The following is a 15,756-nucleotide window of genomic DNA, read 5'->3' as shown; positions in this document are numbered from 1 at the left end:
GATCCTCCTCTCTACCAAGTTTGGTGTAGGTGGATAGTAGTTCTGAAGAGCTATCAGTCAACAGTAGCGCTGCCAACCACATAATTCAGCCACAGCCTGAACATTTGAGACTGATTAAACATTTATGAAAAATGTTTGGCACTTTGTAAACATTTTCTGAAATATTTGTACGTGTGAGTTTTTGTTGGAAAAGAATATCTCTGTAGTCAGAAAGTATAAGAAACACTCATATAAATACATATTTTAAAGAGACTTTTTCCAGAGAAGTTCGTGCAGCCATCCGGAAAGCAGTTTTGAATTTGAAGGCAACCATCCCAGGAACAGACACAATAGCATCGACTCAGGTGAACCATCACACAGAACAAGCAGCAAATTATGAACAGCAAAGGGAAAAGATGTGGTGACAAGGTCCTGAGCAATCAGAGTGGAATGTGTATAAATCATTTGTCAAATCATTTTAAATAAATACATTGGCAAATTCTGAATTTCTTTGCAGATTATTTGCCTATTGGAAAAGGGGCTAAACTAATCTCTTATTTCATATGCAAATTAAGCTGGCTGATACAGAAAAAAATAATTCCAATAAAATTTCCTGCTATTTTCACTGAAATTTAAATGGACAGGATTTCATCAAATTCTAGCAAATATGTTAACCAGCTCAGTCTCCATCTAACTTTTCCCAGAAAACAGGCTCATTATGATGAAAGTATGCTGAAAGACCATGTGTCTTTCCTCCCATAGCTTTCTTAATTTAATAGGAAAAGTTTAAATTCAGATTATTTAATTTCTCTCCTTCACATAACTATTATCTCCTGAAGCTTCAACTTGCCAGGAAATGCACACGCACAACTCCCAGTGGAGTAAATGCAAGATTGGGGTGCAGCGCCTCTGGTATGATTGGGTCCCTTATATGGTATACTTATGTACAATAAACTGCATTTTTGAAAGTGACATTTCCGAATCCTTTAGGCAAAACTCTAGATTATGATTTTAAAAAGTGCTCGAGGTGATGGGAGAGGGAGATGTAAAAGAAGTGACACGAACAGAAATATGGTCATGTTTTCTTCTTTTCCTTCTTTAAAATTAATATGAAAACATTCCTTTTCAATTTTTGGGTTGAAAACCATTCCCCTTCACTGATGGAAACTCCAACATGACAGCCTAATGGTATGGTGTGAAAAACAGAAAGTGAAACTTGCTACAGAAAGAAGGCTGCAAACTTCACTCATCAGACCACTTGAATTTCAGTGTCCAAGCTCAGTGAAATGCACATTGAAAAAAGAATAAAGCTTGAATGGTGAAAAGGCAAACACATTTGAAAGTGACATTCATTTATGTCAGTCGCTCTAGCATATTTATTACCAGCCACACAATCTTTTTGGACAACTCCCTTCCATGTCACTACACTATATCACTAGGAACTAGTCAGAACTTCCCGAGAAGACAGCATGTTCACATCCTTCAACTGTACCTGTTCCTTGGGCTTTTCACAACTGGTATCAGGTTCTTAAGTAAACCTCACAGTTTCTCAGTGCTCTCTGTCCATCCTCTGGTATTGGCCTACACACATGGTTTTTCATCTCTCATATTTCAAATGGCCAGGAAATTGCGAGAGATTAAGAGAGACTTCTCTGGCCCCAATCTCCCACAGGAATTCTTTCCAGGCTTATCAAATATGAAGAGGTCCCTATAGTATTACTCCCTCTCAAAGGCTGGAAGGAAGGAATGAGACAGCCAGAGCACAGCAGGCTTTTCTGATTTTGAGTGCCACACCAGAAAGGGAAAGTTTGCCACCTGCTGGCAAAGTGAAGGAACAGCAGCTTTACACATCACTTCACTGCTGTTATTTGCAGAGTCTAGCAAAAAGAAGCTCTGCTTTAGTTCCCCCCATCTGCCAAAATTCATTGTTATCACTTAAAAGCATAGATAGTCTTGCTGATGTGACAGACATTCAGACCTGCCGAGCAGTGCTAACTACAGGAACTTGGGTGCAGGCAGACAGGTCCCTACTCTAACCTGTAACTGGACGACACTGTTCATCATCATGTTCTTCTTACTCTTTACATTTTCGTTATCTAAGAGGGCAGGGGGGACCGAAGGAAAGAAATGTTGGGGTTCAGTAATATTAAAGTAGTTACTAACTGTGATTTGGTTCTTCGAATGACTTGTTCGCTTCCACTAACTAAAAAGAAGGAAACCAAAAGTAAAAACCTCAAGCAGAAAAAACCTTGAAAAGTAGAAAGTGATGAAAGAAAAATCTTTTCCGACAGAATGCTTAAATTCAGAGACAGGGGTCGAAAACACAAAAGTTTACAGAAGACCTTCAACAGACACCAGTTGCTCAAGTTCTACACAAACACAGGGAATCTAAGACATCATCATGATCAGCAGGAGTTTGCTGCAATTTTGCCTCGTGCTGCTCTTCTCCAGTGAAACCTCATGTCTGGACTGTAACAGGCTGCATGTTCTGCAAACCAGAATGAACAGCGAGAGTTTAGAGCGTCTGGAGAAAATGGGTGGCAACTTTCCCTTCCAATGTCTAAATGAAAGGACAGCTTTCAAGCCCAGAGATATCCTCAAGCTCCAACTGTCCCACCAAGAGAATGCCAAGGTAGCCATCCAGCAGATCCTCCAAGAGCTTTTCCATATCTTTAACAACAATCTCACCCAAGCTGCCTGGAATGGGACTTCCATAAAGGAATTCCAAAATGGACTTCACCAGCAGATTGAGAAGCTGGGGATGTGTTTGAGCGCTGAGAAGGGAATGGAGATAACCTACCCAGAAATGAGGACCTCCTCCTCACCAGCCTGAAACTGAAGAGATACTTCCAAATAATAGACAATTTCCTGAAAGAAAATTAATACAGCCGGTGTGCCTGGAAGATCATCCGTGCAGAAAGATCCAGATGTTTTCTAATTCTTGATGTACTGACAGATTGGCTTAAAAATGAAGATACCATATTTGTATTTTTCTAGGAAACTAAATCATATTGTTTCAATAAAACAACTGAAGAGAGATGGATGGTAGTTTTATAACTTGCATTACGTAGGTCCCACTGTTTTTTCCATTGTAATTTCAGCTATTTCAAACTCATGTTAATAAAACTGTTTTAGAGTAGCATATAGTCTAGTGTTTTCGTACCACACACAATATTCCATTTGAAAAACATAGAAATACATCATAACTGCTTACTAATGACAAAATATTGTGAGTGATAACTCACCATAATGAATATAACTTTGCCCAGTAAGTGTCTTAACTGTGGAAAAGAACAGCGAGACGCCTCTCTTCAACAACTGCCTAGTAAGCCAACATTCCAGTCAGGACACCAGAAAACTGAGGGTCTGTCTCCACACATTTCAATCCCACCATTGAATTCTGCCAGTTACCTCTGCACCTAGGATGGTCAAGGGTACTTATTCTGGTTTTCTTTGTTCAGTTTACCCCTACATTTCAACAGCTTTAATTAAAAAAAAAAATTGTCACAAGATGATAAGTGCACTAAGGCTTAGTATTTATGATTTGACATCTGCTTTGAAAAACAGGGACTATATTCGATGAAGTGGGTATTCACCCACGAAAGCTTATGCCTCAATATGTCTGTTAGTCCACAAGGTGCCACAGGACTCTTTGCTGCAGGGACAATATTTGACATTTGAAACTGTGTATGTATGTTTGAATCATTCTCCTTTTTCATTCCAGCATCTGATACTTCAGGTGAGGATGTTATGAAACCTGCTGAGTGAAACGGCACCTCCACTGGAGTCCTTCGTCTCTCAGTGGATTCTACTAGCAGCACCTTTCCAGACTCTTATCAGTCTGCCCTGCACTAAACAAGGGACCAACTCCTACAGAACTCCAACTGCACAATTTATATACTTCTTGCCATGACCAGATTGGTTTACTCACATGAGAAAATGTAAAACAAACGATATTTCTGAAAATATGCCAGAAGACAAAATAATATTTGAACCAAAGGAGAAAAACCTTATGATTTCCAAATCATTGATGTTACACATTTGCTCAGAATTTGCCTTGGGCTGCTCTTAAAAAGGAAATCTTACCTCTGAACTGTAACAGGCTTTGCTTCAGCATTACAGATGTGAACCAGGACAACTTCCGAACAAAACGGAAGGATAATTTTCCTATAAAGTCAGAAAGAAGAGAGAGACTTAATGTGGCCCCAAAAGTTTCTCAAGCCCAGAGAGACTCAGAAAGAGATTGCCACTTTAGCCATTCAGGAGATCCTCCAACAGTTTTCCTACATCTCATACCACATTCTCTCCCTAGCTGCCTGGAATGACAGTCGCATTCAGAGATCCTAACATGGACTCATAAGAAAATGGAGCTGTTTCTCTGCAAGGATTAAAAAAAAGAGCATCCCAATTTCTAGGTCATTTATAATTAGGGACACTTGAATTTTAAACTATTGCTAACCTATATTCTCTTCCTGCACTGAGAAAATTATTTTCAGACAATTTTACTGGATTTGTAACAATATTTTGATGTTGTTCAACTCCTATATATTTCTAATATTTATTTATTGCTCTTATTTATAATTTTTTAGAGATATTTTATATTTATAAATAAATATTTATATTTATAAATAAATATTTATATTCATATATATAATATAAATAAAATATTTATTCATACCAAATAGCAACCTACAGCAGTAGTGATTTGTATTAATTAAATATTTAAAAAAGCAAACACCCAATAAAAATCTTCTCTTGTTCTGCCTGAAGACTCCAGTCAGCAAAGGACTTGTCAACATTTGCCTAACTTTAAGTACATAAGCCTCCCTTAACATCAGTGGTTAACGTTGAGAACCTGCTGAAATACATTGTGAATATAAACCATGATTCAGCATTGACTCCGTAAGAAAAATAGCTATGGTAATTTGTTTTACTACTCCAACAAATCACAACTTCAACTCTGCAGTTGTTGCATTTCTGCCTGTTACCAGATTATTTCCCCCCAATATTTGTAGTTGTGGGTGTTTGATGCAGTAGTTCATTGTGATGAAATAGGCTAGTTTGGTAAAGGCTAATGAAAGGGGTGTTGGAAAGACTGGGGTTCCAAGAGGGAGGCTGTTGTGATACAAAGTTGCTTGTCCCTCCCTCTCTCCCTTCCTCCCATTAATGAGATATGTGGGCAAACTGCCTCCCTATCAGTCAGGTTTCCAAGTGCCCAGACTCCCTATCTGCCACCAATCAGGCTTGCCGGGGCCTAATTTCCCCCCTTCATCAATCAGGCTAGGGTACACTTGGCTCACAAACAGCATCACGCTTACATGAAACTACCCTTCCTATCAGTCAGGTTTGTAAACGGCTGGTGCTGCACCCTTTTGCCCTTTCCCTGCTGGCCCAAAATCAAGCTTGTAAGGTCATGGACTGCATGTTCCACCACCAACCACCAGTTTATGAGCACTGTGCATAAAAATTTCAGTTGTGCTGTGAATAATGACTAAAAATTATCCTAAACCAAATAGTTAAAAATTAATTGAAAAACAAAAACAACACAAAACTAGCCATTGCACCTGACTTAGTGAGGATCTACCTCTCTGCCAAGTTTGCATCTGTAGATAGTAATTCTGAAGAACTGCTACTCAATTATAGTACTGCCTAGGACAGAGCCTAAATCTGAAGGTTTCTAATTAAAAAGTTATTAAGAGAAATCAAACAACCATTCCATTAAATGTTCAAAGAGTATGAAAACAAACTGTGTGTGAATTTTCACACTTATTGGCAACCTGCCTTTATGGGGAAAAACAGGAATGTATGCCCCATTGGAAATCCCTTCTCTAACACAACCCAAACGATGGAGCCACAATAGGAGCCTCTGTAAATTCCTTGAAGTCAACAGATGGAAACACTGCAGAAGCCTTTACTTGTCTTTATCTCAGGGGTTCTCAAACATTTCATGATGTGGGCCTAATCTTACCAAAATTGTTCTCTTGACCATTTCCCCTCCCATTCGAGATCAGGTAATACCTTCATGGCAGGTACACCAAATGCTTACAAAGAAAGGTAGTACTAGGAACACATTTATATACTTTGAGCTGTCTTTAACGGAAAGTGGGAACTGTCAGTTCTCTGAATACCACCATCCAGTACTCCATGTACCACCGTGGAATAATGAACCTCAGTCTGCGACCTGCTGATTTAGAGGCATGTAGAAAAAGTTAACTCTAAAACAAACGCCTATCATGTCTCGTGGTACAGGTTTTTTTCAGTAGCTGTGCCTATCAGCAGTAGAAGTTCTTTCCTGCCCAAGTCTCTCTGCCTTTATTCATTCTTTGGTGTAGTTGAAGCCTACAGTTTATCTTGGCAAAATACTATTAATGTGTAAATAATGAGAGCCAAAATAGACTGTATGAACAAGTCAAGGATTATAAATAGATTGGTTCGCAACCTCCAAAATGTATCCCCCATCTCCGGTGAAACACGACAGTCATATAGCACCTGGGAGCCATTCAAACTCTTCAGCAAAGTCTAACTACTTCACGACCCCTATAATGCAGAGTGGAACCTCCTGACATTCATTCTATCACACTGTTTTAGAGGTGTGCCATGTGGAAGAATCCATTCATCTACTTAAGAAGCCATTTGATGATTTCTATCATCTATGATTTTATGCCTTCCTGTGGGAAAGCCAACCACAGGGGGATAAAAAATGAGGAAAATGCTACTAACACATCCCCACTTAACCTCTCCCTTATCTTTCCACTGGCAGGCAGGAGGTTAGTCGCAGCATTCATCATGGAAACAGATGAGGCTACGGTTTCTGTACAAAACACCAGGTCTTTCCGCACAGAGCTCCCGAGTGTCTGCATCACCTGTCGGGACCTGTCAGACCCCCCTCCCAGTCGCTGTCAGCGTGGCTCCAATACAGCCACCCTACCAGGGCTTCCTCAGGCTGCTGTTGCAGCCTGTCATTTTTGTGCAGCTGGCATAGGGAGAGGCACCCACCAGGCCTGGACTAGCACTGCCCAAGCCCAATGTGGGTCTGCTCACTGCAGGCCCCACACATGGATCATAACTGTACGGAGAACAACCCAAGAGGGAACTATGTGCAAAAGCACCTGACTCCATGGCACCTCATCTCACCCCACACACACTTCCACGTGGCACAGGTAAGAGTCACATGCAGAGACTTTCCATTGTGCCGGGGTGGGGGAGGCTTGACCAGCACCAGCTGGGCCACAGGCCTCGCCCCCATCCACCCCTTCCCTCAAGGCCACACCCCTGTCCTGTCCCCACCCCACCTCTTTCCACCCCGGCTCCCTCCCTGCCCTGCGTCTTCCCACCCCATTCCACCCTTTCCCCCAAACATGCCGCATTCTTGCTCCTCCCGCTTCCCTGCCAGCCTCCTGCATGCCGCGAAAGAGTTGATTGCAGCGGGAGGGAAGGGCAGGGAGGGAGGGGGAAGTGCTAATAGGGGGGCTGACAGTGGGTCCTCAGCACCCACCATTTTTTCCCCCAGCCCCGGAGCACCCGCGGAGTCAGCACCTATGCCTGCATGGATCCTCTGCAGCAGGCTCTGAGGCCTTTTTAACTAATTTTCCTCAATTAATAAACTAGTTGTTTGCATACTTGCTTCAGGGTAGTTGGAACTAGGGGTGTGCAGCTTAAGGTAATATTAGCAATTAGTTTCCATCATACACGGGGTTTACATTTTTGTTCAATGGCTTTCAGCACCCCCACTATAACAACTGTTCCAGCGCCCCTGAATTGCTGTTAACATGCAGATTTCTTGAAAGAGATGATCTGGCTTTCCCCATATTGGCCTGTGTTTACTTTGTCACCTTAGCCTCTCCTTCTAGTATTCATATTACTTATTTCCCTCTCTCTTGTACATCTTTCCTTTGGACTTCACCCTGGTGTGGAATACACGTCCGCAACACCCATGGAAAGTAATGCGAGAATGGGGAGCGTAGCCCATGGCAATCTGGGGGCCCTGGTAAGCCTGCTTTCTCTACTTCACAGAAACCTTCATGCAGTTGAAGCAAAACTCTGAAATTTCTTATAAAAGTGGAGAAAGACTCGGGAGACTCTAACCAAATTAATATGCACAGAAATGTTTTCATGGTTTCTTCATGTGATTTTTCTTTTTTAATGTCAATGAAAATAGTTTTCTTGTTGAATTAAAAACACATTTCCCTGTCATGATGGAACCTGTAGCACAACGGTCTGTGCTAGGGCTTTAGAACCAAAATGAAGTGTGACCACAGGAAGTGAAGAGGGTTAAACTAACCAGACAAGTTTCCCTGCCCAAGCCGAGGGGAATGCAAAAGTTAAAAGACAAGGAACCAGCAAAAATGGTGAACACTGAATTTGACTTTTAAACTACCTCAAACCTATTCAGTGCTGGGGGGTGGTCCTATTCCCATTCATTCCATCTGACCTTTAATAATAAAAGGGCCATGCTGAGCAGAGAATTCAGTTGAGCTCTTTGACAGTATCACCCGTATCATAAGGAAGAGCCACACCATTGGGGAATCCCAGCTTGCATTTCCTAAAAGAGAGTTAAACTTTGTAAATATCCCCCATTTAGGTTCTCCCACATCCTTCCACTGGTGGGCAGAAGTAAGGAGGGGCAGGTTTGTCCCCAGTCTTCCTCATGGAAGTGGCTGTCGTTCCATCTCCAGACTCAGCAGAGTCAATGGTTTCTGTGCTGATCAAAAAGGTCTCGCCACACAGAGATCTGCAGCATCTGTCTCAGCTCTGGTACCATTAGACTTTCCCACCCCGCATCTTTTCAGTGCCAAGTATTATCTTCCAGGGTGGCTGCAGGCTGCAATTGCCTCAGACAACCTTTTTACGTGTAATATTTGTGCAGCTGGTTAGTGAGATGCACCCTGCAGAGCTGCAATAGGACTGCCCCTACCCAATACAAGTCTGCTCTGTACAGGCCCCTGACACAGATCATAACGCTATGGAAAACAATCCATGGGGTCCCAGGAAAGAGGGATGGGTGAAGGCAGCAGACCCTACTCTACCTCAGGCCACATCACACACTCTGCCATGTGGAGCAGCTGAGATGCTCACACGCAGAGTTCTATCCCAGCATGAAGCCTCTGGGGCAGGTTCTGTGGCTTTTGTAACTAACTTTCCTCAGACACTATATGACTTCTGTGCCTATGTGCTGTGAACATACAGATTTACTGAAACAGATTCTGTTCTTTCGTTAGCCTGCATTTACTCTGCTACCTTGGTCCTGCTAGTATTCATATTATTTCACTAATTTCACTGTCTCTTCAGCATCCTTGGGACTTGCCCTTATTGTGTGATACGTACCCAAAACCTCCATTTGGGGTGCACACTCCATGGTAGGACTGGGGCTCTGGCACATTAGATATACATGCTTTCTCTTCATAAACAAGCTAAGGGAATGTGGGCTAAATGAAATGACCGTAAGGTGGGTGCAAAACTGGTTAAAAAACTGTCCTCAAAGAGTAGTTATCAATGGTTTGCTGTCACTTGGAAGGACATATCTAGTTAGCAAAAAGAAAAGGAGTACTTGTGGCACCTTAGAGACTAACCAACAAGTACTCCTTTTCTTTTTGCGAATACAGACTAACACGGCTGCTACTCTGAAACATATCTAGTTAGGTCTTGCGGGGGTCTGTCCTGGGTCTAGTAAAATGCACTATTTTCATTAATGACTTGAATAACAGAGTGGAGAATATGTTGATAAAATTTGCAGATGACACCAAGCTGGGAGAGGTTGCAAACACCTTGCAGGCCGCAATTAAAATTGAAAATGACTTTAATAAACTGGATAATCGGTCTAAGATCAGCAAGATGAAATTCAGTGGAGACAAGTGTAGTAACTAGATAAGCATCTCTTCTGCAGGAAAAGATCTGGGGGTTATAGTGGGATAATGAATTGCATATGAGACACCAAAGTCATGAAGTTGCAAAAAAGACAAATATTAACAGAAGTGTCATATGTAAGATATGGGAGGTAATTGTTCTGCTTTATTCAGCACTGGTGAGGCCTCAGCAGGAGTACTGCATTCACTTTTCTTCAACAAAGTTTAAGAAAGACGTGAAGAAATTTGAGACAGTCAGGGGGAGAACATATGATAAAAGGCTTAGAAAACCTGACCTATAAGGAAAGGTTAAAAAACCAGATGTGACGTTACACCCCATATTCTTTATGGAAATATGCTTATGATATGGATATGGCATAACTGATATATTTTATGCAAGATGGGTCTTGTAAGGTATCATCGGAAAGGTTATGATTTACTGAATGTGATTATCCAATTTGTATGCATGTATCATTTCTGTATCTAAGGTTAGGAATATTGACGATGTAACAATTACAACTGTGTGTGTATTTGGGAGACACCCACCAGACAACAGGTCATCAGCCTTCATGGGCCATTAGGAAGAAACAATAAGACTTTGAAGATACTAATCTCTCTCCTTCCTGAGAGGCATCCTGGGACATGGCTGTGACACTATTAGGACAGGTGGTCCTGTCACCCAGTACAAAACACCATCTTGGACTTCTAGTAATTTTCCACTAAAAGGAGGGGGAGGTCAAGACTGGGAAATAAAAGATTCCTGCCTTATGTTAATCTTATTTAAGGTTGTGGTGTAAAGCAAACAGGACTCTTCTCCATTGCCTTCCTGCCCAAGAAGAAAGACTGCTGAAAGTACCCGAAGAGACAAAGGAACTGAGCGGTGGGAAAGGCAAGGGCTGAGTCCTGACAGAAGTCTAATCTGTGAAGAGAAATAACTGGAACTCTAAACTACAGAAACTCTGCAACTTGCCTAAAACAACATTTAGGGTGAGAAATTATTTCTTGAACCAATCTCTTTAAGACTTAAGCTTAGTATGCTTGCTTTGTTTTATTTGCTTGGTAATCTGCTTTGTTAAGAACATAAGAATGGCCATACTGGGTCAGACTAAAGGTCCATCCAGCCCAGTATCCTGTCTACCAACAGTGGCCAATGCCAGGTGCCCCAGAGGGAATGAACCTAACAGGTAATGATCTAGTGATCTCCCTCCTGCCGTCCATCTCCAGCCTCTGACAAACAGAGTCTAGGGACACCATTCCTTACCCATCCTGGCTAATAGCCATTAATGGACTTAACCTCCATGAATTTATCCAGTTCTCTTTTAAACCCTGTTATAGTCCTAGCCTTCACAACCTCCTCAGGCAAGGAGTTCCACAGGTTCACTGTGCGCTCAGTGAAGAAGAACTTCCTTTTATTTGTTTTAAACCTGCTACCCATTAATTTCATTTGGTGGCCCCTAGTTCGTATATTATGGGAACAAGTAAATAACTTTTTCTTATTCACTTTCTCCACAACACTCATGATTTTAAATACCTCTATCATATCCCCCCTTAGTCTCCTCTTTTCCAAGCTGAAAAGTCCTAGCCTCTTTAATCTCTCCTCATATGGGACCCGTTCAAAACCCCTAATCATTTTAGTTGCCCTTTTCTGAATCTTTTCTAATGCCATCTTTTTTGAGATGAGGGGACCACATCTGTATGCAGTATTCAAGATATGGGCGTACCATGGATTTATATAAGGGCAATAAGATACTCTCCGTCTTATTCTCTATCCCTTTTTTAATGATTCCTAACATCCCATTTGCTTTTTTGACTGCCACTGCACATTGTGTGGACGTCTTCAGAGAACTATCCATGATGACTCCAAGATTGTTCTCCTGATTAGTAGTAGCTAAATTAGCCCCCATCATATTGTATGTATAATTGGGGTTATTTTTTCCAATGTGCATTGCTTTACATTTAACCACATTAAATTTCATTTGCCATTTTGTTGCCCAATCACTTAGTTTTGTGAGATCTTTTTGAAGTTCTTCACAGTCTGCTTTGGTCTTAACTATCTTGAGCAGTTTAGTATCGTCTGCAAACTTTGCCACCTCACTGTTTACCCCTTTCTCCAGATCATTTATGACTAAGTTGAATAGGATTGGTCCTAGGACTGACCCTTGGGGAACACCACCAGTTACCCCTCTCCATTCTGAAAATTTACCATTTATTCCTACCCTTTGTTCCCTGTCTTTTAACCAGTTCTCAATCCATGAAAGGATCTTCCCTCTTATCCCATGACAACTTAATTTACCTAAGAGCCTTTAGTGAGGGACCTTGTCAAAGGTTTTCTGGAAATCTAAGTACACTATGTCCGCTGGATCCCCCTTGTCCACGTTTGTTGACCCCCTCAAAGAAGTCCAATAGATTAGTAAGACATGCTCTCCCTTTACAGAAGCCATGTTTACTTTTGCGCAACAATTTATGTTCTTCTGTGTGTCTGACAATTTTATTCTTTACTATTGTTTCAACTAATTTGCCCGGTACTGACGTTAGACTTACTGTAATCACCTCTAGAGCCCTTCTTAAATATTGGCGTTACATTAGCTATCTTCCAGTCATTGGGTACAGTAGGTGATTTAAAGAACAGGTTACAAACCATGGTTAACAGTTTCACAATTTCACATTTGAGTTCTTTCAGAACTCTTGGGTGAATGCCATCTGGTCCCTGTGACTTGTTACTATTAAGTTTCTCAATTAATTCCAAAACCTCTTCTAATGTCACTTCAATCTGTGACAATTCCTCAGATTTGTCACCTACAAAAGACCGCTCAGATTTGGGAATCTCCCTAACATCCTCAGCTGTGAAAACAGAAGCAAAGAATTCATTTAGTTTCTCCACAATTATTTTATCATTTTAAGTGCTCCTTTTGTATCTTGATCGTCAAGAGGCCCCACTGGTTCTTTAGCAGGCTTCCTGCTTCTGATGTACTTAAAAAACATTTTTGTATTACCTTTTGAGTTTTTGGCTAGCTATTCTTCAAACTCCTTTTTCGCTTTTCTTATTACATTTTTACATTTAATTTGGCAGTGTTTATGCTCCTTTCTATTTACCTCACTAGGATCTACCTTCCACTTTTTAAAAGATGCCTTTTTATCTCTCACTGCTTCTTTTATGTGGTTGTTAAGCCACGGTGGCTCTTTTTTATTTCTTTTACTGTGTTTTTTAATTTGGGGTATACATTTAAGTTGAGCCTCTATTATGGTGTCTTTGAAAAGCGTCCATGCAGCTTGCAGGGATTTTACTCTAGCCACTGTACCTGTTAATTTCTGTTGAACTAACCTCCTCATTTTTGCATAGTTCCCCTTTCTGAAATTAAATGCCACAGTGTTGGGCTGTTGAGGTGTTCTTCCCACCACAGGAATGTTAAATGTTGTTATATTATGGTCACTATTTCCAAGTAGTCCTGTTATAGTTACCTCTTGGACCAGATCCTGTGCTCCACTCAGGACTAGATCGAGCGTTGCCCCTTTTCTTGTGGGTTCCTGTACCAGCTACTCCAAGAAGCAGTCATTTAAAGTATCAAGAAATTTTGTCTCTGCATTTCATCCTGAAGTGACATGTACCCAGTCAATATGGGGATAATTGAAATCCCACACTATTATTGAGTTTTTTATTTTGATAGCCTCTCTAATCTCCCTTAGCATTTCATCGTCACTATTACTGTCCTGGTCAGGTGGTTGATAATAGATCCCTACTGTTATATTCTTATTAGAGCATGGAATTACTATCCATAGAGAGTCTATGGAACATGTGGATTCATTTAATATTTTTATTTCATTTGATTCTACATTTTCTTTCACATGTAGTGCTATTCCTCCCCCTGTCCTCCACACGACCTGTTCTGTCCTTCCGATATATTTTGTACCCCGGAATGTTTCTGTGATGCCTATTATATCAATATCCTCTTTAACATGAGGCACTCTAGTTCACCCATCTTATTCTAGCATTTGTGTACAAGCACTTTAAAAACTTGTCACTGTTTATTTGTCTGTCCTTTTCTGATGTGTCAGATTCTTTATGTGAATGTTTCTCATCTGATCTGGCCCATACTTTATTCTCTTCCATCCCCTCCTCCTGACTAAAACCTAGAGAATCTATATCAATAGACTCTCCTCCAAGAGAAGTCTCTGTCCGATCCACGTGTGCCTCTGCAGCAATCGGCTTTCCCCCATCTCTTAGTTTAAAAACTGCTCTGCAACCTTTTTAATGTTAAGTGCCAGCAGTCTGGATCCACTTTGGTTTAGGTGGAGCCCATCCTTCCTGTATAGGCTCCCCCATCCCAAAAGTTTCCCCAGTTCCTAATAAATCTAAACCCCTCCTCTCTACACCATCGTCTCATTCACACATTGAGACTCTGAAGCTCTGCCTGCTTACTTGGCCCTGCGAGTGGAACTGGTAGCATTTCTGAGAATGCCACCATAGAGGTCCTGGATTTCAGTCTCTTTCCTAGCAGCCTAAATTTGGCCTCCAGGACGTCTCTCCTACCCTTCTCTATGTCATTGGTACCTACATGTACCATGACGACTGGCTCCTCCCCAGCACTACACATAAGTCTATGTAGATGCCTTGAGAGATCCGCAACCTTAGCACCAGGCAGGCAAGTCACCATACGGTTCTCCCGGTCATCACAAACCCAGCTATCTATGTTTCTAATTATCAAATCTCCCATTACTAACACCTGCCTTTTCCTAATGACTGGCGTTCCCTCTCCCGGAGAGGTAACCTCAGTGCGAGAGAATACCCCAACATCATCTGGAAGGAGGGTCCCAACTATGGGAAACTCTGTTCCCGTTGACTGCTCTCCTTCTCTGGGCCTTTCATCCTCCTTAACAGCGCAGGGGCTGTCTGACCAGAAGTGGAACCGGAGGTGGGTTCTGTTTGCTATCCCTTATAATCGCTTAAAATCTGCCTTTTGTAGTTAAGAAATGTGTTTTGTTTATTATTAAACCCAGTTTGTGCAATTTTCTAACTTGGGGAGCAGTAAGTTGTGCATATCTTCCTCCACATTGAGGGAGGGGGTGAATTTATGAGCTTACAGTGTATAGATTTCTCTACAGCGCAAGACAATATTATTTTGGGTGTACTTTTCAGAGGGGAGCTGCACTTAAGTGCTGGGTGATTTCTTAGCTGAGTCTTGTCATAAAAAACTGTTTGCAGAATCTGTGTGATTCTACAGCTGGTGCGTCCCTACCTGCGTGTGTGCTGCCAAGGGCCAGAGAGCCTAATTCAGCAAAACAGGAAGAGGGAGCCCAGGCTAGTGGAGTAGGCAGGCTCAGTGAAATCCCAGCACATCAGGTGGCATCCCAGAAGGGGGTCTAACCCGTCACACCAGGCTTATTTAGTCTTGGGGAAAGAAGACTGAGGGGTGACCTAGTAACAGTCTTCAAATATGTTATGGGTTATATAGAGGATGGTGATAAATTTTCCTCCATGTACACCAAAGTGAGGAGAAGAAGTTTTTGGGTTAATATGCAGCAAGGGACATTTAGGTTAGATATTGGAAAAAACTTTCTAACTACAAGGATAGTTAAGCAGTGGACTAGGCTACCAAGAGAGGTTGTGGAATCCCCGTAATGGGAGGCTTTTAAGAACAAACAGGTTAGACAAATGACTGTCAGGGATGGTTAAGGTATACTTGGTCTAGCCTCAGCACAGGAAGCTGGACTAGATCACTGGTTCTCAATTGGGGGTCATGAGCAGGTTTCAGAGGGGCCATCAAGCAGGGCCTCCATTAGACACACTGGGGCCCAGGGTAGAAAGCTGAAGCCCAGGGCCCGGAGCCCCATCACTGGGGCTGAAGCCAAAGCCTGAGCAATGTAGCTTCACGGGGGCTCCTGTGGCATGGGGCCCCAGGCAGTTGCCCTGCTTGCTACTCCCTAATGTCGACCCTGG

General features: G+C 41.9%; 1 pseudogene; it reads left to right on the top strand.

Annotated features, from left to right (window-relative positions):
• Positions 1-2,380: 2,380 nt before the first annotated feature.
• Positions 2,381-2,976, top strand: LOC144265392 (interferon beta-like; annotated as a pseudogene).
• The last annotated feature ends 12,780 nt before the right edge of the window (positions 2,977-15,756 follow it).

The sequence above is a fragment of the Eretmochelys imbricata genome, chromosome 5, assembly GCF_965152235.1.
Source record: "Eretmochelys imbricata isolate rEreImb1 chromosome 5, rEreImb1.hap1, whole genome shotgun sequence".
NCBI classification, from domain to species: Eukaryota; Metazoa; Chordata; order Testudines; family Cheloniidae; genus Eretmochelys; species Eretmochelys imbricata.
The sequence above is the reverse complement of the archived record's forward strand: the minus strand, read 5'-3'. Positions and strand labels throughout refer to the sequence as shown.